The sequence below is a fragment of the Triturus cristatus genome, chromosome 9 (genome assembly GCF_964204655.1).
Source record: "Triturus cristatus chromosome 9, aTriCri1.1, whole genome shotgun sequence".
In the NCBI taxonomy this organism is placed as follows: domain Eukaryota; kingdom Metazoa; phylum Chordata; class Amphibia; order Caudata; family Salamandridae; genus Triturus; species Triturus cristatus.
In genome coordinates, this window is record NC_140592.1 from 731,890,300 (window position 1) to 731,907,913 (window position 17,614).

General features: G+C 46.8%; 1 long non-coding RNA gene across 1 annotated transcript in view; it reads left to right on the plus strand.

Moving 5' to 3' along the window:
• The first annotated feature begins 351 nt into the window (after positions 1-351).
• LOC146798636 (uncharacterized) overlaps positions 352-17,614 on the plus strand; it is an 85,869-nt gene continuing 68,606 nt past the window's right edge. The window contains exon 1 of the long non-coding RNA XR_014968736.1: positions 352-580. This is a non-coding gene — a long non-coding RNA (uncharacterized LOC146798636). The remainder of the gene's footprint in view (positions 581-17,614) is intronic.

A 17,614-nucleotide genomic window follows, 5' to 3' on the forward strand; every position in this document is an offset into this window, starting at 1 on the left:
TTGATTGATATAGGGAAGGACTGCAGTGCCACACATAGGGGTAGGAAGCGCTATATAAATTTTGCAATACAACACAAAGTATCATATACATTGTCTCTATGTTGTACATGCACCTATATTTTTAAAACATTTTAAATCGCACATACTGGTAAATTTGTTTCGCTGTAAACTAATGCTGTTCGCAGAGATGCTTTCCGTGAAGGGTAGATGCATTCGATAGAAATCTATATTTACTACTATGAGAACAGAAAGCAGCTATGATGTCCGTCAAGTTTGCAAAGAATTAGAAGTCTAGTATTTTTTTTAGCTTCATTCCACATCCCTCACGTGACATAGTTTCGGCTCTGGATTACTTCCAATAGGAAGGCGCCGGAGTTTCATATTGAAAACAAGCTGTCAAACTCCCGCGCGCGATGGAGTCCCCAGAATCCCGCCGGCCCCGCCGGAGCTCGGGGCTGTTACTAAATGCGCCCCCAAACACTACCGAGGCGCAGGTGCTGCGCGAGGCTCTTGGGCGGCTGAGCAGTGTTACGCGCGCTATTACCGCCAACATACAGTGCATAAACGCCAGTCTGGAACGGTGAGAGACAAGTGTGCTTGGGGTTTAGAGGTGGGAAAGCCAGCCGATTTATATGAAGAGCCGTGCCAAAGGTCTGGCTTGCTTCTAAGAGCCATATGACCACCAGAACCGTCATAATTATCGGCACTTAATTGTGCCACTAATGTCACGTAATAATACGATTCGACCAGTCGACCTACTAAAAAAATATTATTTTATAATAATTGGGTACTCCTAATCAACGCCCTTAGCGAACCAAGACACGTTGGCACGTTCCCCCTAGATGGTGCATACGTTATAGTTATGAATGGAGCAACATTGCAGTCTATTGAATCAAACGTAATGGAGGTTTTTGTGCAACGCCCATCCTGAATTGGTGTATGTCAAGATGCTCCCATATGTGATGATGGAGCAAAGGAGACTTTACGAAATTAAGTAAATGCTTAGAATCACGCAATTCGGTGAAGCAGGGAAGCCCTGTATAACACTCCATTATGGATGTATGTTTGAACATCATCAAATACTCCATTAATCAAACAATCTACCGATCACACAATATTGTACTTTTCCCGAAAGAGGCCATAGATTGCTTACACTGTTGAAATGTATGCGTCAAAAGCAAGTGTTTCAGTTATCATTTTCGAAGGAAAGGTGAGCTGGGGAGAGCAAACTAGATTCTTATGTTTTGTTTACGAAATCAGAACCTGTCGCCAATCTCCTCCTTGAAAATGCCCAGCCGTGCTCGCTGTAGAATCTAAACGACATTAATTTTTTCTAGCTATAATCATCAGTACTTAAGGAAAAGTGCTGACTTTGCCTCCCATATGATGTTACACAAAGAGTTTGCTGAGAAAAAAAACTAGGAAATTGGCGTGCCCTTAAATGACAGTGGTCTTGGGATAGGTCACAAACCTAACTGGATATTGCCGATCTTTAGAGGAAAAGACATAGCTGTTGCTAGATAGAAAATATATTGATTAAAAAGGAGGGGACCAAGAATCCGCCATTTATAAAATTGTCGTTGGTGGATTTCATTTTGTTCTGCCATGTTAGGCCTTCACCAGGTCTTTGGGCAGCCAATAGTCACTCTGTAATGAGTTACTGGTGTCCCAAAGCCATGGGTAAGTTGGCACTGCCTGTTTGGTGCCAGGTATTCTTATTTGAGTCTTGAAACTCCAAAAGGTAGCGTGACTGAGCAGTTTAGGCTTACTGTCGGAGGTGATAAGGACTTAAAAACAGTCTTCAATGACGGAAGTGGTAGGACTCAATGATGAATGTTCCTCTTGACCTATAGTGACCACACCGTCATCCGCTCCACTCGACACGCATGCACAGACGTCACCCAAAGATTACACTGACACTTTCATTGTGGGTGAAGAACTGCTGCAGGTTTATTTCATACAACATAAGTATGACGATAAGTGGGTTATCTTACGGGCGATCCAGGGCAAGCAGCCCCTCGCTGCTCCGCCCGCCTGGCGAGCCAGCACGCACGGTGGGTCGATGCCCTGCAGTGCGGCACATATTTTCAGATCATCCTTTGGATCACGTGATCTGTCGCATACTCCCGCCCCTTTTGACGGGGGCGGAGCGTGTTGTGGCACACCCCCGGTTGGTCAGGCCCCCCAACCGCCCGAAGGACTAACGGGGCGCTGTCGCGGTCTTCCCAGAACCTCCTTCGGCTCCCGGACCTTGGCTCGGGCACCCTTACTGTGCCGGACAGGGGTACCCTTACTGTACCGCCTGTCGCAGAGGTACCCTTACTGTACCCTTCTGTCTCCAGATCGCCCTGTAACTCCGCCTGCAACGCAAGAAAAAACATTAAAACATTCCAATAGCACGCTACCTCCACCGCGCAGGGTAAGCGGAAAGGGTGGGAATACACGTGGCCAGGAGGAGCGGCGCAGGAAGCAGAGGAAGATCTGAGGGGGTGAGGCGCCTAAAAAAGGGGGGTCTAGCCTCGCCCACCCTAGTGGCACGCCTCCCCCAGACAATCCCATTGGGGGCCACCCCTCCCCGAGGTGCGGCCTCACTAGCGAGGCAGAGCAGGGGGGGGAGGCTCCGACGGGCGGCCACTAGAAGGCTGCCCTGCTGATGTCCCCCTGCGTGGGACGCGGGCAGCGGCATAGTGACCACACCGTCATCCGCTCCACTCAACACGCATGCACAGACGTCACCCAAAGATTACACTGACACTTTCATTGTGGGTGAAGAACTGCTGTAGGTTTATTTCATACAACATAAGTATGACGATAAGTGGGTTATCTTACGGGCGATCCAGGGCAAGCAGCCCCTCGCTGCTCCGCCCGCCTGGCGAGCCAGCACGCACGGTGGGTCGATGCCCTGCAGTGCGGCACATATTTTCAGATCATCCTTTGGATCACGTGATCTGTCGCATACTCCCGCCCCTTTTGACGGGGGCGGAGCGTGTTGTGGCACACCCCCGGTTGGTCAGGCCCCCCAACCGCCCGAAGGACTAACGGGGCGCCGTCGCGGTCTTCCCAGAACCTCCTTCGGCTCCCGGACTTTGGCTCGGGCACCCTTACTGTGCCGGACAGGGGTACCCTTACTGTACCGCCTGCCGCAGAGGTACCCTTACTGTACCCTTCTGCCTCCAGATCGCCCTGTAACTCCGCCACAGCTCTGGGGAGGCTCCCGTCGCTGCCAGAGCCCCCCCCTTCCTCCCTTCGCTGTTATAGGTGCCCTGCCCCTACGAGCTAGCTTTGGCGTATATGGACATGAAATCCTATTGTGATTTTCAATTGGGCCAACTAGGGTCATTCTGGCTTGGAAGTGTGTTTCCAACAGCTAAGCACAGTAAAGCAGGATGGAGGTAACGTGTGAGTTAACTGCCTTCCCTCCGTTTATCCACACAAGCTGACATCCCGGGTACCCAATGATGGGATGGGTGCTTAAAAGCTGTGAACATCAGACAGTAGGGGGGGCAACAGTCTCTGTCTTTGTACTCTCACCCAGCACACGGGCAACATATGCTCACTGTCCCTGGCTCCTTCATGACACTGTCTCTGAATAGTAATGCCACCCTTGGCCAGCGACAGCATTCTTGGCAAGTGATTTGTTGAGACAATCTCACCTTCCTACAGTACGCAATGAAATAGATAAAACTGGTGACGCTGCCGTATTTACCTTTCCGGCCAAAGCTCCCTATTTTTGTTTCCTCTCACATTTTCTTATTATCCTATTGTTTACTTCTAATGACCAATATCTCAGCACATCTCCTGGTTTTGGCCTCCCTACTGCCAATAATGACCTGGCAATCTCGGGAGCTATCTTACTAACCAGCTAACACGAGTTCTATTGCATATTCTTGCAAATTAGGTTACCTTAATACAATGGTGGAGTCTTATTCCAGCCTGGTTCTTCAATAGTTCATAGAAAATCAAACTAAGAAAATATTATTGAAATATTTCTGTCCAATCCTACTTCTTAATTTACTTAAAATGAAAGCTTAATTCCTGAAGACGACATGTAACTTGAACTAATATTTATCGAATTCAATCAGTTTTAATGAGTGGATTGGCTCAGCACCTCCATCCCACATTCAAACCTAATACCAACCACAATAGTCGGGAACATATGTGCCAGTGCCTTAACATGCACTGAAACTATTTGCCGTTCGTGTAATGTTTGTTGTATAATGTTGTTAGTTAATGATTTAGACTGATACAACTTGACTGCAATTTTTAGAATTGATTTTGTAAAACGCTGTAACCTTATCTCACCTTAACCATAACTATTAGTCCCAAACATCGTTAAACTAGTTGACTTCCATTCAATTAATTCCAAAATAGTGTAATTTTTTTTTTTTTTTTTTTTTTAATTGTTTATTCCAACCCTGTGGTTTGCTGGCACCTATGAAACATCCTGTGTGGTTCCACAAGCTCTGCTTTCGAATCCCTCAGTTTGTGCAATAAAGGCCTTATGTTCTGCTCCTAAAAGAGTATGAAGAACCAAAAACCATCCTACATATGTTGTGTTATGTTATACTAAATTTGTAGGGCACACGTACCAGGTAGGTTTCCTGTCGCTACCCTGGAACTTGTTAGAGTGGTATGTTACTCCTATACCTGTCTAACTGGCCATGTTTTAGGAGTTTGCGGGAAGTCATAAGGTCTGTGCAGGACCTGACCTCTAGAGGTGGCGAGTTCCAATATCTGGGACCTGGTGTGATAAACCTTGTTCCACCAAAGTGTTTCCATGTAAAGGATTCCTGGGGAAACCACATGTAGTTTCACTCTTGGGGGTCGCGGCGTGGCCAAGGTGAACATTACACGTCAACACATTAACATCGTAGAATGGATAAAAGAGCAGTATTGGTGGATTCCGTAACAAACTGACTTTCGAGCTTTTGCACCAGGCCACTTGATGTGCCATTAGCTTGCCTATTTGGCAATGTCCTTTTCGCAGGAGTACAGCTCAGCTCTCAGATATCATTCACCCAACACAGGGCATCTTATGAGCGATACCAAATATTTACGCTCCTAGTGCTTACTAAAATGGACCCAATCCTTAGTTCCCAGCACACAATGCCCTTAAATGTCATCTGGCCCTGGTGCCTATCAAACCACTGTGATAGCATCTGTCACCCTCATAAATACATAAACGAACTTCAAAAGGTCGCAGAAGAGGCGAGCCAGGCCAAATCTCGGTAGACCATGTCACTCTGGGCTTTACCTTGCCTCCCTGTGGAACAGGGAGAATAACCTTAAAGATGTTATGTATGACACACAAACCCAGGCCTTCCGCTTGTCTCAAAACAGCTCAGGCTGGTGACTGTCCTGTATAGACTAAGCTGCCACTATGACCGAGTAGAAGAAATCATTTCACCAGCTGTTTCCGAATAGCAAGGCTAAAAGATGAGGCAGCAGCATCTCTTGACTTAAGTGTGGAACTCACATTAACAATACATACCTTCAAGGTGTTATGTATGACCCACGAACCCAGGGCCTCACTTGTCTCAAACAGCTCAAGCTGCTGCTTTTCTGTATAGACTAAGCTGCCACTATGACTGTGATTTGAAAGAAAACATTACACCAGCTGTTTTCGGGTAGCAAGCCAAAGATGAAAGACAGTAGCATCTCTTGACTCAAGCGTGGAACTCACAATAAGAACATTGGTAATCCAAATCCAAACCTTTAACCAATCTTTGATCACATGTGACTATCTTAATGACCATCAGCCTAGGCCTACTTCCTTAGTAAAATGGCGAGTGGCCCGTAAAAGAGTACATTTGAAATATAAAGCCATGCCTTTTCAACATGAAGCCAGGAACGAAGGAAAGCTAGGGGACAATCGTGTGAATAGTGATGGAGGCCTCAGGTTCAGGGCTTTCAGGAATGAAACATCCGTCAAGTTAAGAGAGACCACTAACTCAACTCGCGCTTGCAATAGATTCGTGCGCTGCCGAATACAGCAAGGAGCATGCCCAAGTAACTGTCCCTTGCTAAGAGACCTGAGCAGGACATGCGACATACCCACTATGGTTGACCTACACAGAGCCCAGCTGTGCCGACACACAGGGGAGATTAAGTGATTTGCCCAGAATCACAGGATGTTTTAGTGTCATTACCGAGATCCCAACCCCAGTTCCCCAGGTCTGAGGGCAAGCACCTTAACTCCTCTCCCCAGCTCTCTATCTTTGCAGCCAGATCTGTACTCCTGCAACCCCGCACCTACAACAAGCCAGTACTATTAGCTTTGACCATGCCTCTTTGTTGCATACGATAAATGAGTCATGATTGTGGCTAACAAGCATATCATCTCGAAAAGGCCTCCATTTCGGCATGTTGAGGCCGAGTCACCAAACACTACTAGCCAAACTTACTAACGTTTTACACTCCCAAGCCCTTTCAGAGGAAAATATACCTGAGTCACGTTGCAACATGCATATATGTAACTCCAGCCACATTTCAACATAGGACTCAACAGCCCTTGTACTACTGCTCGACTCAAGATCTGAGCTTTCACCTCACCCCCGGGAGTCCCGCCTCAACCAGTCCCCCCTGCCTGACTGCTTGGCCTTTTCTACCTGCACCTAATTGATTAAAACAAGCATGTTGATCCATTGAGCAGGTCCTCCCCATTTGACTGGGCAAAATTTGAAATATTTGCTTAGCATGGACCTGCCTCTTCAGTCGTTGCAGCCAGCAATATGATCTACCCGCAAAATTACACCTACCGCAAGCCAGGACTGTTGACCTTGCCAATGGTCGGTAATGCATGCGGTACATGAGCCCCTCTGCCTAACTTTGATGCTCTTCTGGGTACCCGCTGCCCCATTGTCTAACCAAAAGGATGATGCCATACCCAGCTGCACAAAATAACTTGTGCCGAGGGGATGCACCCAACACCCCTCGTTATTACCCATGGCTGACACTGCAGGGCCCATACCACTCTGCACTTTTCCCCCGCCAACACAACATACTACCTAACCGTCAACAGTGTCTGCTCACCAGCGTGCCATGTCAGAGTATGCGTTGTGTACCAACCCGTGTTTGGTAGGAAGCAAAGGGGGCGTGGACACTGAATAAGGTCCTGGCATACCACATGTACCAGATAATTCGTGCCAGACTAGCAATCCGCCCTGCTTCCAGTGTCAGTTTCCTGCATTGCATCCGGTTAAAAGAAAACAAGTAGCGTGCCTACAGCAAGACTATTAGGTTTGTCAAAAGGTCGCAAGCTGCCACGTATATGCGCCCTACTCGCCTTAGAAGTTGAGGCTTAGTCCTTGATGAGGTCTGCAGATAGCGCCACCCCCTGTCACTGCCAGTGCCTGGCTTTTCACCACTCCCTAACCATCACACCACCGAGTGACATTTCCGACTGGTCAAGCCCCCAAGCTTAATGATTGTTAGGCTGGCAGGTATTAGCCGTTTTCAAACATGTGTTGGGTCATCAAAGAACTGATCCTCTGCTCATTAATGAATGAGCAGCTGTCATAAGTACTGGCGCCCGAGACAATTGCCAGGCACAGAAACCGTAAGTCCACCCAAGCTCTTTCCCTATACTGTGTCGGTGTAAAATATGGCCTGATCAGTGTCAACATATAGGAGGATGCATCCACTTAACAACGACGATTTGGTGTGGTTTGCTGTGCAAATGGGCTATAACCTAGTGGAGGGGGGGGCCTTGTCCCCCCACCCTATGCCCCTCCTTCATCCTGAAATGCAACTCACGGCACCCCTTGGAAAACTCGTACTTATGTAGGCATTGGTATATGAGTAATTTGACCAGAATCACTGTTGAAGAACGAGCGCCGCTCTCGACCCTGGCCTCGGCAACTCACTCCTTCCAATATGACCTAGGTATGAATGCCGCAAAAGATTGCAGAAAGGACGCATTCACAAGCATGCTCTATATCGTGCCATCCGGTGCTAGGGCCCAGTCGGCGCCGTCTACCTCCCCATTTTGAAAGTAACCTACGGATGCTTCTTTCGCAAGCCGCACAGGCCGAGCCACGCGCGTCACACACACTCTTCAATCTACCCGGCTCCCGCTCTTTACCGCAGGCACCTAGAACCCCTATGCCCGAAGGCCACCTTAAGGACTCGCGCTGCCACGCAGGATGCGCCGTTAGACCTCGGCTCGCGAGCGCTCGGAAGAGACCATGCGGCCCGTTAAGGGGGCGCTTCGCCCCCGCGCAGGAGAGCGGGCGAAAGCAGAGCTAACCCCTACTCCCCTGCCATCCCTACCGGCAGACAGTACCGAAATTGCAGGGCCCATTCAGTTGCATGCTGTGTATCCTCATTGGCTCCGCGTCAATCGCTGCGTTCGCTAAACAAATTGCGCCCTTACTGCAACATAATCCCCACGCGCTTGCAGCAGGCCCGTTAACCCTCCGCACCGATGACATTTCTCTCGCGCTGCACAACCCGTGGTTTGTCATCCGGGGATCAGCGACGCCATCTTGTCTTAACGGGGATGGCTTACGAAGCTAAAACGCATTATAAAACGGCACCCGCGCCTTGCAGCAAGCAAAACCCGCGCACCAACACACTGCAGTAAATCAGCAAGTTCATGTTCTATCTGTACAAGGTGCCCCTAAACTAGCAGCCCGGCAGCAGGAGCTTAGCATCGTGGATGCCGGCTTCATGGCGATTTACTCTTAACCTCATGCCCCTACCCCTCAACTAATGAAGCACACAACGGTCAAAGGGTTGCTTTAAGAACCTATGCCCCTAATTAACAATTCTACCTCATAAACGTGAGGTCAGGCACACATAATTTGCCATCTGTGACCGCGTATCAAATGGTTGCTTTAAGAACCTATGCCCCTAATTAACAATTCTACCTCATAAACGTGAGGTCAGGCACCCATCAATTGCCTTCTGTGACCGCGTACATTGGTCTTGATTTTATTAGGACCTTTAAAGAGTTTTGTGGCTGCCGGGTTGGTCGGGGGGGGGGGACAAACAAATACAACCGTGCATAACGGCGGAAGGAACATTCGGACGCCATCTAACCCACTGTGCGTCATAGAGATCTTATTCAAAGGTAACGAAATACTTGAGCTTCGAACACACGCATAGCAGAACATTTTAAACAAAGGGCAAGTTTCTTAGTGCTTTTACCCTGTCAACTATTCACTTTCACCGGGAATAATGATGCCTGTTCCGTTCCGTGCGTTTCTAGTCTGAGGGGGTGAGGCGCCTAAAAAAGGGGGGTCTAGCCTCGCCCACCCTAGTGGCACGCCTCCCCCAGACAATCCCATTGGGGGCCTCCCCTCCCCGAGGTGCGGCCTCACTAGCGAGGCAGAGCAGGGGGGGGGGGGAGGGCGGGGGGGGGGAGGTTCCGACGGGCGGCCACTAGAAGGCTGCCCTGCTGATGTCCCCCTGCGTGGGACGCGGGCAGCGGCATATCCTCAAAAGAGTATGTTGCCTTTGTTTGAAACAGCAAAATGTAAACATTGAAAACTAAAAATACAGATACATTGAAGCAGTGATGCACTCGGAAAGCTGCCATTCTGCAGGGCTGAAAGTTGTCTCCCTTTCTGTGGCTGCATGTCAGAACTGGTGGCTTGCGTTTGGGCATGACGTTTATGCAGGGTAGGAAACGGTGACTTCTTTAATTACAACTTTTTGGGAAACTGGACCTGTACCTAACCATATAGCTACCTGAAGGCGGTGGCCTACACCTAACGGCGATATTCCGAGTTGGTGACCACATATTTGCTATACTTTATACAAGCTGTTCTACCGGGTGCTGATTCCTGAGCTGGGTGAACTGCTGGTGAACATAGCCTTAAATTTGGACAATACCTTAATTCACCTAAATCCCAGGCTTACTAAAAGTTGGAGAATGGCCCATGTGTCCACTGCAGTGATGGCATCCTGAATACCGATAAAGTGTAAATGGAGGGTTCAGTATGAATGATGGAATTTGTAGAGCGCCGCAATCGCCCCCTGAGGGGTATCTCCGCACTATAGGAGCAGGGACACTGGGCCAGAAGAATCAGTTGCAGAAGAGTTCCGTTTTAAGAAGTCTCCTAAAAAGGAGGAGGTCTGTGCACTTTTGAAGGTGCAGAGGCAAGAGATTCCAATATAGTGGAGCAAGAAAGAAGACGGCTTTACCCCCGTACAAGACTTCCTAACCCGTGGGGTGCGTGACAAGGGGGGATTTCTCCCATGAGCTAGAGATCTGCTCAGCTGATATCGGATGAGGTTTTAGTTAGATAGCTAGGACCCTTGACATTTAAGTGCTTTGTGCATAATGGAACAGATCTTAAACTTGATTCTTTGACTTATAAGGAGCCAGCGAAGTTGTCGCAGAAGATTGAGAGAGGTTGTTCTGAATGGCATATTGAGAACCAGTTGGGCAGCAGTATTCTGGACCACCTGAAGTTTATTCAGTAAGGATTAATTTACGGCCGCTAATAGTGCATTGCAATAGCCTAGAGGACTAAACACCAGAGCCAGGATCAGAGTTTTATGTACGGATAAAGGGAGGAGATGGAACGCTCTATGTAAAAGACTCAGCATATGAAAACGGGTACCAGTGGTAGCTACTAGCCGATCCTTCATAGTTGGAGAATGGCCCAAACGGACTCCCAAGTTTTTAGCCACCGACTTGGGGACCAGGGCTATGCCTAACTCTGGTGGCTTCAATTCTGAAGACCACAATGTTTGAGCATTGCCAAAAAGCATAATCTGTCTTGTCGGCATTTAGCTGGAGAAGATTTTCAGTCATCCAACCAGAAACCGCTTGTATACCTTCCGCAAAGAGGGATTTGGTAGAGGGCCTGCTATTGTCAAATGATAAAAAGTTGGGTATCATCAGTTTATGAGACGGGGTACACCCAAAATCTCCAATAATCTTAGCAAGAGGAGCCACATAGACATTGAACAGAGTAGGGCTAAGATAGGAGCCCTGTGGTACACCCTTTGTAAGCGCAATAGTACGAGAGCGGAACAGACCCAAGTTAATGGTTTGTGTGCGCTGATTTAAGAAACTAGAAAACCATTTTAGAGCAAGTCCACAGATCCCCATCTCCTTCAGTCTTTGGAGTAATTTATGATGGGACACCATATCAAAGGTTGCCAACAGCACCATTAGCACAGCCTGGTTGTTGTCAACTATATCTGTTGTAAAGGAAAAACATGTGACCCTGTGTTGCTGAAAAAAGAGGCACTGCATGCTCCCTAAAAGGTTTAGTGGGTTCATGAGTGGTGGAGGTTCACCGTCAGGAGGTCTACTAGTAGAAAGCCTGAGCCTCTCAAAAGTTGGCCTGTTCTAAATGTATGACCATGGCCAATTATGCTGCCATATTATACTGGACATGCCCACAAAGGAGGGGCGGTGAGAGGCACCAAGAAAATTCTAAAGTCCCTGACTTAGTGTCCATGTGACTATTTGCTCCTTTTCTCTTTCGGACATGTTTTCCTTTTTCAGTAGTAGTCTTTCAAAAGATCTACATGATTTGATTTGTTGCTCATTAGCAGCTTGCTAGACTCCACTATGTAGCAGCGGTACACTGTAAGTGGTAATACTCTCATAATGGAAGGATCCAATCCACATGATCAACCCTTGACATTGCTAAGGGTTGGTGCACCTTATTATTAGTAGTGGCAGCCAGACCCTTTTCCCTGCACTCCAATGGGGTGACTGCCTGCCGGTTGTCCTTCTGTACCTACGTGTAGTAGGTCTTGATTGGACCCACTGACTCTATATGGAGTGCATGAGAATGCTTCATTATATTATGGCCTGTGTTTGGTTTGGAGTCACCCTGGGTTTGTAACGCATGAGGTTTTAGGGTGCTCCATAAGTTTTAGTGGTAGCCAATGCCTTTATTTCCACTTCTCCTCACTGTTTCCCATTTCTGTTGCCTCTCTCCTACCTGTAAAAACATTTGTAAAGCCAAGTGCAGGCCTGGTTTTGAATTGGCATCCCCCGAATGGAGCAGGAAGGATCTTTTGTGCTCACTGGACCAGGATCAAGCCAGTTCCAGTAGGTCAGCCGGTAGCCTGAATAGAGTAACAACTGAACTGTGTGTGACCCGCACACCTTACTCAGAGATGGGGTTCTTGCCCACTATCCTGTTTTGTTGGAGAGTCAAGAGCCAAGCAGCGGCACCTGATTTGGCACAGGCTATCTGTATTTGTTCCATCCCTTCCCTCCATCTCCCTCCCCCCTCAATTCCTCCTCACCTCTATGTAGCACCTGAGTGGGTGATTTAGGTGAGGAAGAGGTGGGGGATCTGAACTGTGGTTGAAGAGAAAAGCGACACCCCACTAAAGGCATTATCTTAACAAAGGCGATAATGTACTTCGAGCCAGAGGCTGCCTTTTGGGGGGTGTGGGGGTTTTCATATCCAGGTTGCAGAGGGAAGAGCCAGCACAAGTCGCGCTGCGCCCCGCAGCAGCAGGTTAAAATGCTCAACGGCCGCCTGAAGAAGTCCGTAATCTAGGACTTAAAGGTACTAACTGACCACTTCTGAATCAGGTAAATTACACCTTGTTTCTCTGAGACTATGACAACACACAGCCTCCCCACTCTTCTTAGGCCTGGAAGAAAGCCCCCCTGACCCATCTGGGCAGACCATAGGGCTAAAACATGTCGACCTTTTTTATGGACACTTTAGTGCGGTAGACTAATAATAGGTCTTCATACGCACGACACTGCTTTTAAACAATCTCGAACCTAGACTGATTAAAATATAATCTAGGTATACGAGTTTTTAATATCACCTTTATAACTCACTTCACTAGAGCACTTCCACCTCTTTTTTCGATGATCACTACTGCAATAACCTGTGGTTCACCTTCGGATGGAGGAAGCATACGACTAAAAAGAAACCCAATGATGATGCTGTCACGTTTTTAACACAGGGCGGAGAACCAAGATATACCGCCTTACGACTTGGGTACGTGAATGAGGGTTTTTTATCGATGATCTACACAAACGTTGCAAACCCTGGTTATTCAGGTCAAGTGATCCATTCGCTTTTGATATTTAGGTTTGGGGAGGGGGCAATGTGTTTTCAATGTTTTATGTTAGACCCTAGAGGTATAACATGGGGAGTGCATGTTTAGTTAGTTTTAACTTCATCTGATTTCCACCTCTGTTGCAACATGTGATTGGGTTCTGTAAAATCATGGCCTGAAATCCCATTAAGAGAAATTGGTGGGTAAATGTGTCTGATGAGTAATCCAGTAATCATACACTTCTTTGCCGGTAGTGCCATTTTGCGCATTCAATTCAATTCAATTCAAATAGACTTTATTCGGATTTCAAAAAATCATCCATAAAAGCACAAGATCCAAGTAAAAATACACAGTTTGATATTTCAATTCCGGGCCACTATTTATGATAGGTAACAAAAAATATGACTTACAAAAACAACAAATAAAATACAAATATACTTTCTTACTAAGCTATGCATATACATACAAAATATAAAAATATGCTGAGATGTAACCTCTGGTTTTATAGGAGCAAGGCAGACATATTGCATTATGTTTATACATATTAGGCCTTAAAGTGCAAAATGCATATGTAAACTAGTATAGTACGTTAAGTTTGTGCAAATTAGGCTTCAAAGTGCAAAAATGCATATGTAAACAGATGCAAAGCATTAAATGTGTGTAAATTAGGTTTTGGTGTGCAAGATACAAAATAAAATTACTCGATTTTCAAAGACCTGCGTGAACGTACAATTGCATTGAGGAAGCCAGTAACTCTAAAAATTAATTCATCTGATTCAAGCATTAAAAAATGTCTAAAAGCATGATTGTGATCAGTCAGATTGTATTTCCTGCAATAAGGGATTAGGTAATACTTTGTATATTTCCTGTAAAACCCGCAGCCAAAAATAAAATGGAGCATACTCTGAGTACCACCAAGGTCACAAGGGCAGTTTAATTTTGACAGATTTTTAGTGTAGCCCAGTGGGAAGCAGATAAGATTTACAATGCTCCTGTCCCTGAATCTAAATAATAAGATCCTGTTCCACCTGCCCATTTTTTTTCGTAAATAGGGCTGGGGTAACATCAGAGATTCAGTATGTAATTCCCGGATCATTAAGTAATTTATTGTGGATTGTTTCAGTGAGTCCACTCTTTCCCTCTCATTATGGAAATGTTGGTAGAGTGCCCTTCTCACTAAATTTTTATGGGAGCAGTCAATCTGGTCGTGACTTGGGTACGTGAATGAGGGTTTTTTATCGATGATCTACACAAACGTTGCAAACCCTGGTTATTCAGGTCAAGTGATCCATTCGCTTTTGATATTTAGGTTTGGGGAGGGGGCAATGTGTTTTCAATGTTTTATGTTAGACCCTAGAGGTATAACATGGGGAGTGCATGTTTAGTTAGTTTTAACTTCATCTGATTTCCACCTCTGTTGCAACATGTGATTGGGTTCTGTAAAATCATGGCCTGAAATCCCATTAAGAGAAATTGGTGGGTAAATGTGTCTGATGAGTAATCCAGTAATCATACACTTCTTTGCCGGTAGTGCCATTTTGCGCATTCATCCTTCAGAGTTCGATTAAACCTCTATTCCATTCATAAAATATGCAACATGGTATTGCATTTACAGACCTCAAAGGCAGTTTGTTTTGTACTGAATAAATGCACTAGGAACCAGCATTAGTCACAGCAGGAGCAGTTCAAGACTTTCTCTTACATTCGCAACCAGTACAGAATGGATTAAAGCAGTGCAGCCTTTTATAACTGACAAAACGGGCCTTGTCCTATAACCTCACACCCCCAGCTTGACAGTATTGAAGCACTGTTTCCCTGCCAAAATCATGGCTGGTTTTGCAGGACAAACTGCTTTAAAGAATTACATGCATTACTTTTTCAGCAGTAGTCTGGCTGTGCACTTTGTGTGCATGAAGAAACGAACTACAGAGCAGAGAAAGCCTTCCCCTCCAACCAAGTACCACCAACCTCAAAACAAATTATTGGCCAATGGCCTACTTACGCATTACAAGGTGCCATTTCGAACCTTGAGACTTCCACCTGACTACTTTGCACCTACCTCCAGAAATTTGAGTAAAAAAGCTCATCAACCTACTTAAGTGCATTTTTCCTAAATATAATAAAATCAGATCCTGTCTGCTGTGACTATCTTCCAAATGTCTTTCCTAATTAGCCCATCAGCAGTTGCAAACAATGGCTTCTTTCAGATAAACACATTTCATTAGTTTGCAGGTAAAAGGTAACAATAACGAAAAGCAACAAAACAATAATAAAGGTGCTTCAATCACCCATTGCCTCCCCCCCCCCCCCCCCCAACTCTCGTCACCCACTCTCCCGACCCGAAGATTAACTTGAATGACTCGCTAGAGATTCCAGTGTCGAAGATGAGCCAGAATAGTCCCACCATTGGCACCAAAATTGTGAAAAATTAGCAGGTCCTCCCCTGGCAATATAGGTTCTTCCAGTATAGCACATCAATCCATTCATCCATTCAAGTATGCCATTGTTTCAGTGTTGGTGGGGATGGTTGCTTCCAAGTATGAGCAATATCTCTTTGCTACCAGAATCACCAGTCCAATTGGCGTTCGGTCCCCACAGGATCCCTCCAACCCATCCAGCACCCCCAGCAGTGCGACTTTTGGCGATAGTTGTATGGTAAGGCCCAAGACCGCCGCTAGGGCAGAGCCCACACAGGATCAGTGTGGGGCAATACGTGGGCATAGCCACGTCATGTGAAAGAAATTGGCTTCTTGGGAGTGGCATAGAGTGTAGATAATATCAGTGAGAATCTGCGTGCAACCCAGCCTCTGGGTGGGCAGGGTCATATAGGTGTGGTGGAGATAATGTAATTGAATTAATCTGAGTCGGGAGGATATCGCTAGCTCTCTGGGAGCCATACAACCGTCAAGCCACTCAACCTCATTTAATTCTCCAAAACAGCCTCCCACTTCTGACGCAGCCGATCCAGCGATCTGGTTGCGTTAATCACTAGGGCTCGATATAATTGGGAGATACACCCTTGCTCAACCTTGTTAGGAGCAATCTGGCTTCAAGAGGATTGAAGTCTGGGAGATCTTGCAGATCCTCACTGTAAGGGGCAAGAGCATGCCGCATTTGCAAGTATTGATGAAACTAAGTGGTAGAGAGAGAAAACTGTGTCTGAAGCTAAGCAAAAGGATACATATTGGATCCGTGGCAAAGATCGGCCAGTGTGGTGATACCAATCAGGTTCCACCAAGCAAATCCTTCTAGCCGTGTTAATTGTATTAGCCAGTGACCTCTCCACAAGAGGGTCAGCCTCGTCAGACGCCTGTTCCAACCTGTAAAGCTCCATATCTAGAAGACCACCATGTTGAACTCTGGAAGTGAAAGGGGAAGCAGACACCCGTACATATAGTTCATTACAATATTTAGACCCATTTCACTGAGTTCCAACTAGTAAGCCGGGTCATTCCATCCGCCCTTCAATCACTCATTTATAATCAGAAGATGGGAGGCCCAGTAATGTAGACGGATGTCCACCACTCCATTCCTGCCTTCTTAGACTGAACAACGGCATGTATCATGGGCTATACGTGGGGCATGCTGGAGGAAAGAGCAAACCATCGATGTCACATCTGTGAACCATGTGTTATGGATATAAAGTCAGACATTTTGTAATATGTAGAGGAAGCGAGGTAAGTTCATAATTTTTATCAGTGCTACTATACCGAGGAGATTCAAATGGAGGTGCCGCGATTCATTCAGATTGGCCTGAGTACCGCGCAAGAGGGGCATCAGATTAAGGGTGTGGGTGAATTCTGGCACGGTTGCCACATGCACCCCCACGTACTTGAAGCTAAGCTGGCACGTGGGAACATTTGACCTCCAGGCGGTCAAGGCAGCATCGCCTCTCAGGAGTGATTTTGCTCTGTAAGGCATAAGTCGGATGCCCCTTAAAAAGAGAGAGGAGCTCGAGGGCCCCAGACCGCTGGATTCGCAAGGTAAACCAGAATGTCATCTGCATATAGTGGGATTTTGCCTTCGAAGGTAGATGTCTAGTGCCAGCCTGTGAGCTGTGCATCGCATCGAATCAACCTCGCCAGGAGCTCAATGGCCAAGGCGAAAAGCAATAGGGAAAGGGGACACCCTTGTCGAGTCCCATGTTCAATTGGAAACCCATCGGATAATGCACTGTTGACCCGGGCCGTTTGGTGTGAATAAAGCACTGACACCATCGCACAAAAGCAGGGTCCAAAAGCCATAGGGTGCAGCACTGCCACCAGATAGTCCCAGTCGATGGTGTTGGACGCTTTTTTTTAATTGACAAGAAATAGCACCAGGTCACCTGACAGTTCTTCCATGTGAGCAAGGGCACATTGCAGGAGCCGGATGCAATGCTGGGTACTGCGATTTGGCATAAAGCCACACTGTTCGGGATGAAATAAGGAGGTAAGAGCCGGGTGAAGCCTCTGCCAGGATCGTGGCATATATTTTTAATATCTGCATTAAAAGGAGATGGGGCAATAGGGCCCACGGTCGAGGGAAAATGGATCAGCCTTAGAAATCACAACGATAGTCACATGGTCCAGGTCCTTAGGAAAATAACCCTTTCCGATGGCCTCCCTATAGAGGT